This window comes from Pongo pygmaeus, chromosome 2 (assembly GCF_028885625.2).
Source record: "Pongo pygmaeus isolate AG05252 chromosome 2, NHGRI_mPonPyg2-v2.0_pri, whole genome shotgun sequence".
NCBI lineage: Eukaryota > Metazoa > Chordata > Mammalia > Primates > Hominidae > Pongo > Pongo pygmaeus.
This window is the reverse complement of record NC_085930.1, coordinates 92,750,931-92,769,297: the sequence shown is the minus strand read 5'-3', so window position 1 is coordinate 92,769,297 and position 18,367 is coordinate 92,750,931. Positions and strand designations below refer to the sequence as shown.

At 40.1% G+C, this 18,367-nt stretch overlaps 1 protein-coding gene and 2 pseudogenes across 21 annotated transcripts in view; all 3 read right to left on the bottom strand.

Annotated features, from left to right (window-relative positions):
- FHIT (fragile histidine triad diadenosine triphosphatase) overlaps positions 1-18,367 on the bottom strand; it is a 1,508,090-nt gene that overhangs the window by 980,769 nt on the left and 508,954 nt on the right. The window lies entirely within an intron of this gene.
- Positions 5,000-6,759, bottom strand: LOC129032882 (transmembrane emp24 domain-containing protein 2-like; annotated as a pseudogene).
- On the bottom strand, positions 6,958-7,588 carry LOC129032487 (peptidyl-prolyl cis-trans isomerase A-like; annotated as a pseudogene).

The window sequence follows — 18,367 nt, the reverse complement described above, 5'->3', positions numbered from 1 at the left end:
TGGCTAATGATGTTGAGCATCTTTTCATGGGCTTATTAGCCATTTGCATATCTTCTTTGGAGAAATGTCTATTCAGACCTATTTGCCCCATTTTAACTGGGCTATTTGTCTTTTTATTATTGATTTGTAAGAATTCTTTTTATATTCATATTCTATATCCAAGTTTCTTATCAGATACATGATTTGCAAAACACTTCTTCCATTTTGTGGGTTAGTTTTATTATCTCAATGATGTCCTTTAAAGCATAAAAATTTTAATTTTTAGGATGTCCAATTTATCTATTTTTTTCTTGCATTACTGTGTTTTTGGCACCATAGCTAAGAAACCATTGCCTAACACAAGGTCATGAAGATTTATCCCTATGTTTTTGTCTAATAATGTTATAGTTTTAGCTTTTCCATTTAGGACTTTGATACTTTAAGGTAATTTTTGTATACAGTGTGAGGTAGGGGGTCCAACTTTATTCTTTTGTGTGTGGATATCCAGTTGTCTATAGCATCTTTTGAATCACTCCCAGAGATAGTTTCAGGTAATTTTTGTCTATACAAATTAAGGTAACAGGTACCAAAACACAAAACCTATGTATGTGACAAACTGCCCGAGAGCCTTTATAAAAACTTTTGCAATTGGTGTTCTTTTTTTCTATTTTCAGAATATGCTCAGTATTTTGCTATATCACGAAGCAGTACCACCATTATTACCACTGGTGCTACTACTGCTAATAATAATAGTAACTAGCAGATATTTAGTACTTAGTATGTGCCAGGCACTATACTTGCATTTAACATTCATTAACTTTGAAGCACGACACGTGCTTTAACTTATATGATCTTCCTGCCAACACCATGAGATAGGTAGAATCATCATCTTCATTTTACAGGTGATGATATTAAGGCTCACTGATGTAAAATAATTTTCCTTAGGTCATAGAACAAGCAGGAAAACTGATTTAAAAAAATTGAGGGAAGGAATGGCACTGGAAAGCGGAGGCCAAGTAATGTCGGATAGCAAATTCTAACAAACAGTAGCTAAGCACATATGCAAAACATACAAAAATAAACAAGCCAAAATCTAGCACGGGTAGATGACATTCCCAGTTCTGATCAAGTTGCTGACAACAAAGGATTGGTCTCCCTTTCTAACTCGACAAAGGGTAGGAAATCTTATCACTCAAGATATCAATCAAGATTTATTTGATCGCTGAAAGGGTTTTGTCAACACTCCAAAAATTGTATTAGTGACTAGGTGATTGATGGAGTAAGTCAATTAGAATCAGATTAGAAATCGAGATATGAAAGTCAATTACTTCCAATCTGAAAATTAGGAATCATTAAACATTAATATAATAGATGGCATCAGTTTTCAAAACTACCCTTTGTGTGTTTGTCTATAGGGCAAAATTCAAGTAAAAAATAACTTTGAAAAGACTAAAACTATAGAACAACTTGATCTTGGGAGTGTTTTCCCAGATGGGTAGTGGGGTGAGTCTGGTCAGTTTGCAGTGGAGAAAATGTAGACAAGATAGGCAGTTGATGTTCCCAAATTCAAATAACTTTATAGCAGAAAAGTCAGTCAACTTTAATTCTCTTTTCCTATACTAGCTGGGTCCTTAATGATAAATACAATAATAATAGCTGATGTAAATTGAGTCTTACATTATACAGCTCTCTAAGTACCTGAAAGATGACAACTAATTTATTTAAACCAAGGCATATGAAGTAAGTACTATTATTATTCCCATTTTATATAAGAGGAAAAGGATGTGTAAAATGCTAATTGACCTGCTTAAGAGGTAGAGTGAGACCTTGAACCCTGCAGTCTATGTTTGTCCTCCTAATAGTGTCTCTATATGGTTTCAGAATAGAAGCCAATAGACACATAAGGGTTAAGCATGGCTAACCCAACTCCAAGTTGAGTCTTTTTACACTAGGCAATGCTGTCTTCAATATATTTATAATAACTTTATACACCAAATAACATTTTGAAGTTTATTTCCTCCCAATACAGAAACATCACTGCATTTCCACTGGGATTTTCAGTACTGTCTGTTGTGGAACTGGTCTGGGCTTAGTGAGTATTGCTTTATCATTCTTAAATAAAAACCATTATAGAGAATGCAGAAAACAATTTCCCTTTCAGTTTCCCCACTTCTACCCATACTGAGAAAGATGGATCCTTAAAGCTCAGAATGTAATAAAAGCTCACAATATAATAAAAGCTCAGTATCAGAAATGTTCCAAGTCCCTCTACTCTTTCCCTATAGTTAGGAAACTAAAATTTAATATAGGGCACAATGCTCCAGAGAATTCAGTGTATCGAAATGTTAATACACTTTTATATATTTTAACTGAGATAAACAAGAAAGAGATAGGGAAGCCAGAGCAGCTACGGCAAAGACATAATTATGATAAGACTAATCCAGCTAACAGCAATAGAAGCAGATAGTGACTCCACTGTGATGCTGTGGTAGAGTTTGTATGGTCAGAAAACTATATCAATATACAATGTGAATGAGGCAGGAGTCCCATTATAGGAAAGCAAAGATAACTTACTATGTGACTCTATAAAGTAAAGCTCATCCAAAAGATCAAACAGCATTTGTCCTATTACTAAAATATTATCCAAATGTATTTTATCAATTAAAACTTGGATAAAATCATTTTCTTCACTGAACAGTAATTTAAAAGGAGCATAGGCTGGGCGTGGTGGCTCACGCCTGTGATCCCAGCACTTTGGGAGGCCGAGGCGGGCGGATCACAAGGTCAGGAGATAGAGACCATCCTGGCTAACATGGTAAAACCCCATCTCTACTAAAAAATACAAAAAATTAGCCGGGCATGGTGGCGGGTGCCTGCAGTCCCAGCTGATCTGGAGGCTGAGGCAGGAGAATGGCATGAACCCGGGAGGCAGAGCTTGCAGTGAGCCGAGATCACGCCACTGCACTCCAGCCTGGGCGACAGGGCGAGACTCCGTCTCAAAAATAAATAAATAAAATGAAAGGAGCATAGTATGTCCATAACCAAATAGGATGGAAAATGCCTATTTTGATTTTCATAACAGAGCTTAAACATTGTGGCAAAACTTTAAAATGCAGTGGATAATGTAAAAATTCTTCTACCGGCTCTAAATTCATGGTTGTGCTATCAACTATGTCACATTTCTCAGTCTTGACCACAAAAATACCATGAGATACATACACATTGCTGAAATACACTATTTCTCAAACTCGACTTTATCTTCTACTCCAATAACCCTGTCAAAAGGAAAACTAGTCTGGTTACTTCATTTCTGGCAGATCCACATTAACTCCTTTCTTTAATGCTCATTAACCTTTCTGTTAACAATACTTCTGACCTTCAATACCCACCCTTTCAGACAGGTCAAAACTAAATTCTTCAGTTTACCATTTAAGCCTTTCCTTCAAGTCTTTGCAGGTAAAATGAGATAAAAACAATCGTTTCTATTCCAGCCAGATTGAAGTTTTCTACTACCCTCTTTACTCTTCCCGTTAAATTCTACCTGGCAGTTTGTTTGTTTTTGTTTTATTTTGTTTTGCTTTTTTTAAAAAAAAATTGTTTATTGCTTATTTACTGAATCTGGGGCATATTAGATACATGACCAATTTAAAATTTACATCTTTTAAATCAATTTTGAAGTATTTTCATACACACACACACACACACACACACACACACACACAAACAAACACAATTGGCATGCAACAGTTGTCCTAAGGTGAAACAGTCACCTTATCAACAAAGTGTCATAAGTGTTCTCACCCAAGGTTGCTTATCCTAAACCTGAAAACCTGTAACAAATTTAAATTACTTATATAAAATTCATTACTTGTAGTTTTCCCCTTGCAAAGATCTCCAAAAATGTACGAGTAACTAATATACATCAGTCACAACATAATCCTGGATCATCCGTACATCAAAACCAGATGCTCCTTTAATTTTAAACCCATTATCAGAGAACAAGAGAAAGTCATTTCGTTTTACACAAAACAAAATTCACATATGCCAAAAAAGAAAGACCCAAGGGAAACAAAAGCAAAAACCCTAGTGCTGACACTGATGTTCAGATGTTCAGTGCCCTGGTTAAACAGTGGCCTGAAAGCCACGGATCAAAAATAAAATAGCAGCTGTATATCACTGCAATGAAATTTAAGAGGCTTTAACCCTTTGGCTTCAGAAATCCAGATTTTTCCAATTACATGAATGCATACTTCCTACATTCCAAGAGTGGAGAAAGTGGATGTGCCAGTGTGGAAATGAAAAGAGCCACCATTCACTGGGACAACCAGCGAATTGGCTTTAACAGAGACTCCTTAGAAAGTTATGCAAAAAAAAAGACCAAAAATGGTTGTAGGCTGCTTGTGTCATCAATTTTAAGTGGAGGCGACTGAGTCCTAAGGTTCAATGTAAAATGTATGGGAGAAAATAGGTGCTGGGGCAAGTCTTACCTTTAAAAGCAAAACTTGAAAACAAAGTATAAAAGTGCCCAGCCTGGCAGCATACACCCAGGCCAGAGAGCTCTGCCAAGAGCATGCATAGAAAATGTCAGGATTCATACTATTGTTTCTCTTAAGGACTCAACAAAATGAATCCACAGAATGAGGGAATCCACAGAACGCAGTCATTTCAGTAAAGGACCATCAGGCTTTGTGCTGATTTCCTGAACTAACTGCATTTTATTATCAAAACAGAAGGAAAAGAAGATATTTTTTAAAAAACTATATTCCTATATTTCAATTCCAGTGTTTAATTTCTGGAAGGACCTATATAATGGAGGCAGCATCCAATTAGGAAATTATGCCAATCAATTGTCAAATTTTCACTATGACTTTCCTAAAAAGGTGTTTTCTTCCAATTTCTATTAATCATAAGAAACATAAGCGGTGACTGTATAGTTCAGAAAATTAAAACATAGAAATTAATGGCTTATGACATAATCACCAAGGCGTTTGGTAAACGGTAAACTATGAGTTTGGAATCATCAGGAAGAGGCTTTTGAAACAACCCTCTGGACTTCAAAAAATCTCTTCAGGTAGTAGATGTGTCCCAATGTCATGGCAATTAGAACAAGAGCTTCAAAGAAGCACCGAAGGACCACTGGGCTGTTTGTGTTGTCACTAATGGTTCTGTGTATCCTCTCCCAGACTTTCATGTATTCATCTTCGCGCTGTACAGCTGTCATGGCCACAGCCAGCTCACTGATCATTTCTTCTAGTTTGTTCTGGTGAGCTTCTGTTTCCATGTCTTCTCCTTTTGGAGCCTCCCCAATATCAATGGTGAATATCACTATCTTTGGAGTCATGGTGGACACTCAGTTACTAAAACAAAATTTATGTGTTCTATCCATGTGAGCAGAAAATGTGTATTTCCCACTGGATTCTTTGTCTCCTTTATAAATCCTTTTATTCTTAGGTCCTGTCATCTCCACGTTGATGCCCAGGAAGCCACCTTCGAAGAGGAGGCCCATCTTGGTGCCTGAGGTGACTCACTTAAGCATTCCTCAGCATGTGTGTGGATGCTGATGAAATAGCCCAAGACCATGGTCAGGAGAGTGGTCTGGAGCAACAGCAGCTTAGCAAGCGTCACCACAGTGGGGCTGGAGCAGAGGCCAGGACTTGGACTGCGGCCTCTAGAGCCACTGCCGCCATCACCACCCTACTGCCTTCACCTACCTGGCACTTTTTGCTAATCCTAGGAAAAACGCAAACTCAAATGCCTTTTGTGCTGGGAGGTACTGTAAATAAATGAACAGAGAAGTCTAGTGTTAAGAAAAATAAGACAGGCCAGGTGCGGTGGCTCACACCTGTAATCCTAGCACTTTGGGAGGCTGAGGCGGGTGGATCACGAGGTCAGGAGATAGAGGCCATCCAGGCTAACACAGTGAAACCCAGTCTCTAATAAAAATACAAAAAAAAAAAAATTAGCCCAGCCTGGTGGCACGCGCCTGTAATCCCAGCTACTCGGGAGGCTGAGGCAGAATTGCTTGAACTTGGCAGGCGAAGGTTGCAGTGAGCCAGGGTCTCGCCACTACACTCCAGCCTGGGTGATAGAGTGAGACTCCATCTCAAAAATAAATAAATAAATAAAAATAAAAAATAAAAATAAGACAGAGTACATTACTGGCCGAACATATCTGAGTCATGCGTCATCAAAGAATGTTACCAGCAGTGAATCCGTACGGGTCTGCAGCAACCTCAATTCTTATCTCTTCAGAAGAAAGAGTTCAACCGAGGGACATAAGGTAGAAGGAGACACCAAAGCAAGTTTTAGAGCAGGAGTGAAAGTTTATTAGAAAGCTTTAGAGCTGGAATGAAAGGAAGTAAAGTACACTTGGAAGAGGGCCAAGTGGGTGACTTAAGCGATCAAGTGCATGATTTGACCTTTTGACTTGGGGTTTCATATATCGGCGTACTTCCAGGGTCTTGCCTCCCTTCTCCCCTGAGTCTTCCCATGGAGTGGGCTGTTCACATGCTGGGTGGCCTGCATGCACAGTGTGTTTACTGCAGTTGTATGCACACTCACTTGAGGCATGCTTCCCTTACCTATCAAGTGTCCCTATAAGGTCATACACCAGTTAAACTCCACCATTTTGCCTCTTAGTGCACATACTTGATCCCACTCGCCCATCTCCCGAGATCTTATCGGGAAGCTGCTGATCACCAGTTTTAGGTTTCTTCTGTCTATTGGGAGACTGTCGTTCCCTGGTGCCAGCTGCAACCAATTATTATTTGAGAGAACCATCTTAACAACTGCCTGACCATCACCTGATGGTCACCTGACATTCCTGGTGAGATGGGGTGTGTCCCTTTACTGCCCCAACTCATATCTGACTAGCTGACTAGCTACCTACTGTAACAATTACACTTGATTGCATTTTTTGTTGTTATTTAATTTTTATTTCATAATCATAAACTTAACTCTGCAATCCAGCTAGGGAACAAGGAAAACATGGAACCCAAAGGGAACTGCAGCGACAATACAAAGATTCTAGGATACTGTGAGCAAATGGGGTGGAGGGGTACTCTCCTGAGCTACAGAAGAAATGGTCTGGTGGTTAAGAGAAAACACAAGTCAAACTTACTAGAGCTGTCCACAATCAGCAATGGTGATCTTCTTGCTGGTCTTATCAATCCTGGACCCAAAGCGCTCCACGGCCTCCACAATATTCATGCCTTCACCATGCCGAAGACCACATGCTTGCCATCCAACCACTCGGTCTTGGCAGGGCACATGAAAAACTGGGAACCATTTGTGTTGGGTCCAGCATTTGCCAGGGACAGGATGCCAGGACCTGTATGCTTCAGGATGAAGTTCTCATCATCAAATTTCTCCCTGTAGATGGACTTGCCACCAGTGCCATATGGCATGTGAAGTCACCACCCTGACATATAAACCCTGTAATAATTCTGTGAAAGCAGGAACCCTCATACCCAAATCCTTTCTTTCCAGTGCTCAGAGCACAAAAGTTTTCTCCTGTCTTTGGAACCTCGTCTGCAAACAGCTCGAAGGAGACGTGGCCCAAGGGCTCTCTGTCAGTGGCAATGTGGAAGTACACGGTGGGGTTGACCATAGCTGATAGGACGGGGCTCCCGGCAGTGGCAGCGTCTGCAAAGCCTGCTTTTTTTTTTTTTTTTTTTTTTTTTGACAAAGTCTCGCTCTGTCACCCAGGCTGGAGTGCAGTGGCACAATCTCGGCTCACTGCAATCTCCACCTTCTGGGTTCAAGTGATTCTCCTGCCTCAGTCTGTGGAGTAGCTGGGACTACAGATGCGAGCTACCACACCTGGCTAATTTCTTTTGTATTTTTAGTAGAGGAGGGGTTTTGCCATGTTGGCCAGGTCTCAAACTCCTGACCTCAGGTGATCGGCCCACCTCGGCATCCCAAAGTGCTGGGATTACAGGCGTGAGCCACCACGTCTGGCCTGATTGTATATGAAATGCACTATTTCCCCATCCTATCTCACCCTCATCTTTTTTTAACAAAGACTTCTGAAAATGTATTTTTCATCTTTCAAACTTTGCTGGACAAGTTTTTATGAATAGTCTCAACAGTGCAAGCATGATGCTAGAGAGCAATTAACCTTTGACTTCAGTGTTGGGAGACTGCAGGGAGAGGTGAAGACTGTGACAAACCACTCGTGTATCATGGCAATCGCTACTCCCTCTCAGCCATTTCTTGCCAACTAGGAATTCAGGCAGAATGTTGTCAGATCTTTCAGTTATTATAGAAAAGTAAGAAAACCTGCAATTTATGTGAAACTTCCAGATTTTCTAGTGTTTTCTCATTTTTGCTCGAAATCTTTTATTGTTCCAATATATTTTATTTCTATATTCCTGTGTAGCACACATCTGGTTTTTTATTTGTGTGGTTTTTGTTTTGTTTTGTTTTGTTTTGTTTTTAGGCCAGTGAGCTGTCGGATCAACACCTCTGGGTTATGTCATTCCTTGGTCAGTAGCTTTTAGTCTTTTTCACGACTACGCCCACCTCAACCAACCATCCTTTCCACCAACCCATGCCCATCACTTCCTTTCAGATGTTGCTGAAGAAACTATTTCTCCATACAATTTTCCCTAGATCACTCTATCCTTCATTCCTCATTACCAAACTGTTTTACTCTTTTAGCCTTTAGTATGTATGCTCTGTGGTCCATTGGTGAGCCCTTTATCTCTTTCTCTAATTACACCTGGACTATAGATTTCTAATGCCGAGGACCCTTGGTCTCCTGCCACATTCACATTCACATTCTCTTAGAAGAATGTTGCATACCCAGCAGGCAGTACATGTATACTTTGAGTAAATATTTTATATTGCTAGTCTTGCTAAGATAGAAGTTTTTATTCCATACTTGATGCATTTCTGGATCAAAATATTAAGTCTAAGTCAAGTCTCCATAGTTAAGGTAATCTTGAGGATTAAAACACTTAGCTGGACAGGCAACACAAAACACTTTATCTGAATAATGAAAGAAGAATCCGTCTGTTGATCCGAAGTATCAAAGCAACTGTCCCAATCCTGCAAACTTTCAGCATTGGGACTTCCTTTCAAGATGTAAGCAGGGATGGAAAATATACAATGCAAGCGCCATTGTTTCACTCTCCTGGGCCTGTGACAGACATCATTAAGTGATCACAACATTCTTTTCTTCTAAGGCTGAATGCAACCTTAGAAACCATTTTAACATGGTATCCTAGATGTATCATGTCTATCTTGTTTATTTCTATTAAGAAATAGAGTTGACATGAGAGCTGAAGATCCTATCATATGAAGGTACACATACCATTTATTATTCAAAAGCCAGAGAACAACATACAACTGCTGCTGCATCTCAGTCTCTCTATATTTTATTTTAATTTATTTATTGTTTTGAGACAGGGTCTCACTTTGTGCAGGAGTGCAGGCTGGAGTGCAGTGGCACCAACACAGCTTACTGCAACCTCTGCCTCCCAGGCTCAGGAGATCCTCCCACCTCAGCCCCCAAGAAGCTGGGACCACCGGCATGGCACCACCAGCATCTCACCCTGTTACCAAGGTCTCAAACTTCTGAGCTCAAGATCCACTCACCTTGGCCTCCCAAAGTGCTGGGATTACAGGTGTGAGCCATCCCACCTGGCCTCAATCTCTGTATATTTTAGAGGATAGATAACTTCAAATGGGAAAAGTTGTCTCTAAAGTTGACCAGTCAAGAAGAAACAATGCTTCCACTTTAATGATTATGCCAGACTTACCTTACCCATTAACTTTTAATCCTGTAAGAAAGATTTGCTATGTGATGAGGCTGCTTTTGTTGCACCTTGTAAAACATACTGAAATATACAAACTGTAAATGACTTGGCAGGGATTGCTGATTTAAATAAATAAATTGTTACAATTGTAGTTACAGTTATAGTCAAGGGGCTATTTCATTTCTCAGACTCTGAACCAAAGCAATTAGGAACAACTCAGACACAAAATGACCAGCATCAAGAATTACAATGAAAAGCCAATTACCTTTAACTATAAGAAACCTTATTTGCATTTATTAAAACAAATGATCTCTCAGTACTGGAGAAAATAATGTGGATTGGTTGATTAATCCTTCACTTGTAAGAGACCAAAAATTACTTTTCGGAGAGCCTGCTTTTCTAAATTTACAGACGAGAAACCAGTAAATGATAAATGATCAAGGCCCAAGGAAAAAACTACATAGCACAGTGGACATTTATGAGTTTCACTTGCGCTAGCATGCATTCCTCATTGTGCTGGTACCATCATTCTCACTTTCCTCTGGGGAATCCCCTTCTGCAGTTCTGACTCCAGATGGTGTAGATGGAGCTAACTTCACTCTCCACTGAGAATGAGCAAATGACCAATCAATATATTTCACCGATGAATGATTCAGGGAGCCAGTCATTAATTCAAGTCAGTCCAATACTACTCAATGCTAAGATTTGAGAACTACTGAAGGAACTATTGCAAAAGGGAAGAATTTAAAAAAAAAAAATCTTGCTGGCATTCTGAACTGGTAAGATAAAAACTTTGAGCTTCTAGTGGCCATCTAACCAATACAAAGTGAGACCATGCCTATGCATGAGACCAACCCAATGGAAAGAGAACTAAGAGATGATAGAGACATATTTCTGATGCCATCTTTGAGAAGCTGCATCCAATCATTCTGGAGGCAAAAAGCTCTTAACTTTATAGATAGGCAAGCCAAAATCTTCTTACTTTCATTAAGCCACAGTTAGAGCTAGGTTTCTGTCATTTGCAAATAAAAAAGTTAAGACTAAATGCAAATCACTTATAGCTTATTTTATTACTAGGTACTCAATACTCAATGTCTACACTTTTGCACAGCTAAGTGAAAGAACTTAAATTCCAATACTGATGGGCCATTACCTCATGCAGGTACCCTAATAAGTCTTGTATCCTCCCAGTGCCATTGTTTCCTCATTTATAAAATGGAGATTAAAATGGTAGCTCACAAAGAAGAAATACAAATGGCCTATAATCACATGAAAAGATGTTGAACATCATTAGTCAAGAAGGAAATGCAAATCAGCTCTACAATGATACCACTTCACACTCACTAGAATGGCTATGATCAAAAAGATAGACAATAACAAGTGTTTTCTAGGCTGTGGAGAAATTTGAAGTCTCATATTGGCAAGTGGGATTATAAAATGGTGCTTCAAAAAGCATCTGGCAGTTCCTTAAAAAGTTAAACATAGAGTTACCATGTGACCCAGCAAGTCTACTCCTAGGTATATACCTCTGAGGAAATAAATATACTAGTACACACACGCACACAAATTTAAAAGTCCATAACCACATTATTCTTAGCAGCCAAAATGTGGGAAAAAACCTTAAATTTTCATTTACTAATGAATGGATAAACAAAATGTGGCATATCCACACAACGGGCATTATTTGGCAATAAAAAGAAATGAAGTTCTGTTACATCTCACAACATGAATGAGCCTTGAAAACATTATGCTATGTGAGAAAAGCTAGTCACAAAAGACCACACATCATATGATTCCATTTATGTGAAATGTCCAGAATAGGTAAATTCACAGAGATAGCAAGTAGACTGGCAGTCACCAGGACATAGGAGGAGAGGAAGGACAGTGACTGCTAGTGGCTAGGGGTTTCTTTTCAGAGTGATGAAAATGTTCTGGAATTAGATAGTGGTAATGGCTACTCAACTTTGTATTTATACTAAAACCACCAAGTTTCACATTATAAATGGATAAACATTGTGGTATGTGAATTATTTCAATAAGAAAAATATCTTATAGAAAAAAATGGTAGCCTATTCTGATTCTCACAAATGACCATTATAAGAAATCTGTGATGACAACAATATTAAAGTGACCATTCTTGGAGGAGCCTAAGGAAAAACAATCCATACAAATGCAAAGGCCTATTGTTTTTAAAGCCTCAGCAAGTGCTAAGAGAATGGGAAAAGAAAATTACCAAATAGATTTTCCCAGATCACTTAGCTTCCTTTGTATCCAGCAATGGTCAACAAATATATAGCAGGCATACGTAAAAGCTATTTGGAGACCTCTTGAGGTTAACAGCATGCAACATATTGCCACTGCCCCCGGCCTGGCCAGGAATATTATTTATGCCACCCTCTCACAGCTGTATCAGTCTCCCATGAAACATTCAGAGCCTCCTTGTTAATAAACTACATTATGAGCCGGATGCATTGTCTGGATAAACTGCATTGTCCAAAACACTGCCCCATTATTACAGAAAATGCAGAATGTAATTAGTATTCTTCTTTGCATGAGCTGCAGCTTCCAAAAATGGTGCCATATTATAAAGCCTTAATTAATAAACAAGAGTTGGGCCATGACCAGTTACACTTATCTGAATTTTATATTGTGAAGAAAGGCCACCGTTCAAATTTCGTTTACAAATATCTAAATTCTGGCTAGCCTACATGAAGACAGTCTAAACAGAAAGCCTGAGAATTCTGTGTTGCTAATAGCATTGTGTTGGTACACCAACAATAGCAAGCCATTAACTGCCGGGACATAAACCATCCTGAGAAATGCTCAGAGTGGAAGGATGATAACATTGTATTTCAGCTGTATTATATGCTGCAATTCTTCTATTTGTTCATATGCATTTCCCATTTAATAGAGGAGGAACCAGGGTGGCTTTTCATATCTCCGTGAAGCCTTAAATGTGGGGGAGAAAAGTGAGCTGGCAAAAAAACAAAAAGGATAAGTATGAGGCATTGTGGTGTGGGAGAGGGGTTACATCACAAAGGAATGTAAGTACACAGTTGCTTTCTCCATTTCCAGCTGATTTTTATTGATTTTCCCCTAATCTAACCCCAAAGCAAAGCCATTTACATAAGTCATGAGCATTGAACTAATATTTGGGACCATAATATTAAGCAGCCCATTTTATGAACCTCGGCTAAAGGAGCATTTGCATTAAACAGCACTCACCTGATTAAAATCCATCAACTCTAGCACCTTGAGAATTGTAGAGTACCTGTTAAGCTCGGCTGTGGGACTGCGCATACTGAGGCAGACCACAATCAGAAGGCAGCAAGGAATCAGACCGGGAGAGGAAAGGGAGGAGGAGAACATGTGATGTGTGTTGAAAAGCAGATCGCGTGAAAGACCCCCAGTGCTCAAATCTGAAAAGAGTCCTAAGCCTATTGCAAACACAGAGCTGTGAGAACATGATAATTCTTTCAACAAAGTCCATAATATGGCTTATAGGGCCCTGTGAAAACAAGGTGGATGAGATAGTATTACAGTTCAGTGAAGAGTAACTGGCCCAGCAATGGAATGTAGCATACACAGGAGGCCACGAAATGGTCCCTGCCTCAGCAGAATGAGCAAGAGCTCAAGAAGTCCAAGCCGAGGGACTTTCTGCAGCCTAAACAAGCCGTCTTAGATCACTGCCCTTTCCATCAGCTCCAGGTACCAAGCACAGGCTCAGAGTCCTATCTGTCTCAGAAGGACCTGCTTTACCGTGACCACAAGGATGGCATTTGAATCAGTAATAGGCTGTCAGAGGCCACCTTGATGCATTTGAAGAAGAGCTATCCCTGAGACATTGGTTCAAGTTCTCGATCTGTACTACCTAGCTGTGTTGTCATGGACAAGCAGTCTTGCTCATCTGACCAAGTGGATGCAGATAATAAACACATGTTAAATGAATGAATGAGAGAATAACACCTCTAAAGCAGAATTTCTCTCCCCAGTGATACAGACAGAAGACAAGGAAATACTGAGTAGAAGAGGGCAGTTCCCTGGCAAAGGCCCCAACCTCAAGCCTGGAGACCTGCAGCCCTAAGTGGGAACGGGCATTTCTGTTTTTGTACCCAGACGGTTGCCTTTTGGCATGCCACACTCCCTTATCCTGTACCCATATAAATCCCAAACCCCAGGCTCCAGGAGCAGACAAGGAGAAGAGGAGAAAAGCAGACGAATGGCACAACAAAGAGAGAAGAGAAGGAATGTCTTTACACCGAGAGGAACTCAGCTGGGGGCAGTCGGAGAAGAGTTTGGCCGCTGAACAACCAAAACTCCTGGGGAAGATCATCTTCCCATTCCATCCCCCAGCCAGCTCCCCATCCATCCCATTGAGAGCCACCTCCACCACTCAATAAAACCCCTGCATGCATCCTTCAAGCCTGTGTGTGACCCAATTCTTCTAGGATGCTGGACAAGAGCTTGGGATACAGAAAGCTGTCACACTGGCCCTCTGCCCTTGTAGAAAGGCAGAGGGAGCACTGAGCTGGTTAACACTTAAGCTACCTGTGGATGGCAGATCTAAAAGAGCATTGTAACACTGGGGCCACAGGCACCCACCCCTAGACACTACCACGGGACTGGAGCCCAAAGCACTCACTCTTGCTCCTGCACCTGCCCATCTGTGTGCTCCCTCTCCCACAAGGGTTTTGAGTTCATGGTGGTTGAACAGAGAGCCGCATCCCTTTCACATGCCCCATGAGTGGGGCTAGGGAACTCTCCTGTTTCATCAACACCATTGATATTTGAGGGGGGATGATTCTTTATTGTGGAGGCTGTCCTCTGCATTGTAGGATGTTCATCCCTGGCCTCTACCTACAAGATGGTAGTAGCACACATACTCCCTCAATTATAACAACCAAAAAGTCTCCAGACATTGCCATATGTCTCTCAAGAGCCAAAATTATTCCCAGTTGAGAATCTCTAATTTATCCTTCAGAATTTACATTCCAGGATCTAAATTAATGAGCCATACACCCAGATAGTGCCCCCTAATTATTAGGAAAACTTACATAGATACCTTCATTATCACTGGAAATTCATTAAGACAAAAATTTTACTGAGCACCTATTATCTGCCATGTAGAAAGATACTGTTCCTACTCCTGAGAAGCTCACAAGTTTAAGTGGAAAGTGGCATTTTACAACTTCACATCAAAGAAAAGAGAAATGTTCAGATAACCATCTTTCCAATAAATAATAGAATATCCTTCTATCTGATTAGAGAGGTGAACTGTAAAGACAGGCAAGAATCAGAGCATATCTCTTTGCTGTTAAAAGAATACTACATGTATCAAAGTTGCTGACATTTGATAAGGTGAATTTTTGGTAATTTTGACTCATTTTAGATGTTTGCTGCAGTTGTTTATTGCTGGGTGCAGGGAGTCTCAGACTCAAAGGACAATCTTATGAGGTGGTTTAGCCTAAGAGCATAAGCCAAAAGAGAGAGCTCTGGAATGAAACTGCCTGGTTTTAAATCTAGATTCTGCCACTTGCTTGTTATGTGACCCTTGGCAATTCATTAACCCCTTCAATCCTCAAATCCTTCTCTATGAAAAGGAGATAATCATTGTACCTACCTGACAGGTTTGTTAAAAGGGTTAAATAACTTACGTAAAGTGCTGAACACAATGCCTCCCACAAAGCAAAAATTGTAAGAACAATAGCTGTTAGCATTGTTATATTGATATTGCTGCCTCTCCATTTTATTATGATCTTTTTTATTGTAGTAAAATACATGTAATATAAAATGTGCCATTTCAATCATCTTTAAGTCTACAGTTCAGTGGCATTAGGTACATTCACATTATTTTGCAACCATTACCATCATCCATCTCTAGAACATCTTTTATTTTCACCAGTTGAAATTTCCCATTCTTCTCTCCACCAAGGTTGTTCTCTTAAACCAGTCCTTACCCAGCAAAATACCTTCTAAGGAAATGAGGACAAAGCTTTTGTAAATGAGACTAAAGGCAATTCAAACTCAGGTACCCTGGAAACTGAATAGAGGTAGTGCTTAAAATGGCCATTTGGGCCACTTGAGGTTATGTTGATGAGTTTAGTCACCATAAACCAACTCCTAGGAGTAACATTCTAAGTGGGTTTTTGTTTTGTTTTGAGGCAAATGGCTCCCAGCTCTGTGGCCTTCCCATCTTACCATTACAGAAGCATTCACTCTACTCCTCTAATCAATACTAAACCGGAAAAAAAGTCCAGGGACATATATATTTTGGTAGCCTAGAATTAATGGGAAAAGACAAGTTGCTGGGTCTAAACTATCAAAGTCACGTACTTTGTAACAGAGAATGAACAAACCTCCTCCCTTCAAGAATCCGCATGTTTTTGCAAGAGCATTCTGGGGTGGGAGGAAAACCTTCTGATTTCTAGCCAGCTCCTCAAAATAGCTAGAGTTCCTAATTTCACCTCAAACCTCTGTTTCAGCACCTACTGTGTTGTGCCAAGTTATTTCTCATCCACTATCATTTTTGACAGTGGATCTGACCCTATTGCAATTGAGTTTAAGGAGTTTGTAGACAGGAACCCTATCTGAGCTGTCAGCACGTTGCCTGATCATCTTCAGCAAGTGGTCAGGCAGAAGCATGCAGGTAAGGATGCCCTGAAGCAGGCTGTCAAGAAAACTGACCAATGAGAAAGGTGTTTTGTGCTCCACAGCTGAAGCCAATTCTGCTGGGACATCCCAAGAAAGACTCCACTCAGATTCAACTCATAATACATACTTTACATCTGTCACTATCTGCCCAGGCATATTGACTTTGTAACATTCCCCCAGGCACTTCAAGTCCAGTTTTGACTCTATGACTTTTGCCTGTGGTCACTTTGCCTGAAATGCCCTTTCTCTTTCTCCTTCTTATCCATTCATTAGGATCTAGCAAAATGTACCTCCTTTGAAAAGCACTTTCTGTAGCCCTCAGGCAGAAGTGGGGATGGCTGTGTTGGACCAGAAAAAGCAACCATTGAAATCTCCAAACTGAATCTGTACTTTGATTTATTTCAATGTGGTATAATGTATGGTATAATATATGGCAATGTTTTCCAAGTCTGACTGTACATCACAGTGACCTGGGGGACTTTTGAAAAATAGATTCTCAGGCTCCCCTCCAATTAAGACAGCAGGTCAGAAGGTTGCAACTCAGGAAGCTTTACTTAATGTTTAGAAGTTTCCCAGGATATTCTGATGCACGAACAGTACTTGAAACAATAGTCAGACATTGCTACTTATCAGCTGTGTGATTCGGGGCACTGTGAGCTTGTTTCCTCACCTGTAAAATAGGGGGGAAGTAGGGGAGTGTCACAAGGTCTTAGAAAGGACTAAATGAGAGAATGAGTGCAAAATTCTTAAATGATGCCTCAGTAAGTGAAATTACGATGCTAGTTACAATGAATTTCCTTAAAAAGCTACTTTCCACTTCCAATAGTCCAGCTTGCAAAACCTTCCTCTATCAGAGAAAAAATTTAGTGAAAGAGTAAATGGGCTTCACACCAGGATAATAGCCTGGAAAAATCAAAAGAGGCATTGAGACATTGCCCACATAGAAAGCAGGGGAAGAGCATGTTCAGCTTTTCTGAAGGTCTATATTCTCCATTCCTACTGTCCATTTCTCCTGATTAAAAGTCTCTCCCAATAGCTGAGACCATTAACAAATATAAGCCCATCAAATGGTAGCTATTGTAGAGAGCTACCCGACTTTGTAAAATTAGGCTTTTGTGTCTCTCATGGAATAATGTTCTGACACTTCACTACCTGTAATAAAGTATTTGCACCACAAGAAAAAATGTATTTCATGACCAGCAGGCTACAACCAGCATTCTGCTTTTAGGAACCCATGCATTTGATTGTATCCTAAGTTGGTAATGAGTCACCACTTTTGCTTTTAGTTAAGGACACCAAACAATGACTCTGTGAACCTCAGCTCAGACTGCCCCTGAGTCCCCACAAGATGCCTAAATATGGACTGTTCTGTAGCGCTTAAGGATATCAAATGACAGTATACCATGACAATCACAACTTGTTAAAGTCTGCTGCAGAGTAGTTCTTCATAAAGAGATGGAGATGGAAAAGTAGGAACGTTTTTCAATGCTATGCAGATGGAAAATAATATCTACTGACCATATTCATCCTCTCAAAGGTCTGCCCTGAAGGCAAGCTGACAACACCCAGGCTTGGTTCTTCCTTTTGGAAGAGCTAACGCTAGGAGAGTTCACCCTTGCTCCCTATGGCAGGAATCAGCAGAACAGAGTGTGAGGCACTGTGGCATTAGATTGCAAACTCTGGCTTCGGACACAGTGCTGCTTGAATCAGAATCTACACTGCAGCTGGGCAACTGACTGAGGTCACATTTTTAGGCTCTGAGCTGCTTTCTCTATTTGCAAAATGAGAATACACAGCTTCTAAGGTCATAATGCAGATCAAATTGTATATAAAGCACTTAATGTGCTCAGTAAAAAGTAGTTGATCTAATTATTGTTGTACTTTATTGTCATTAATATCAAGGGAATGACAGCCTAGTGAGTCTCCTAGGGATGCAGGTCAATAGATGTTGAACTGCTATTATGCAGCACGTACTG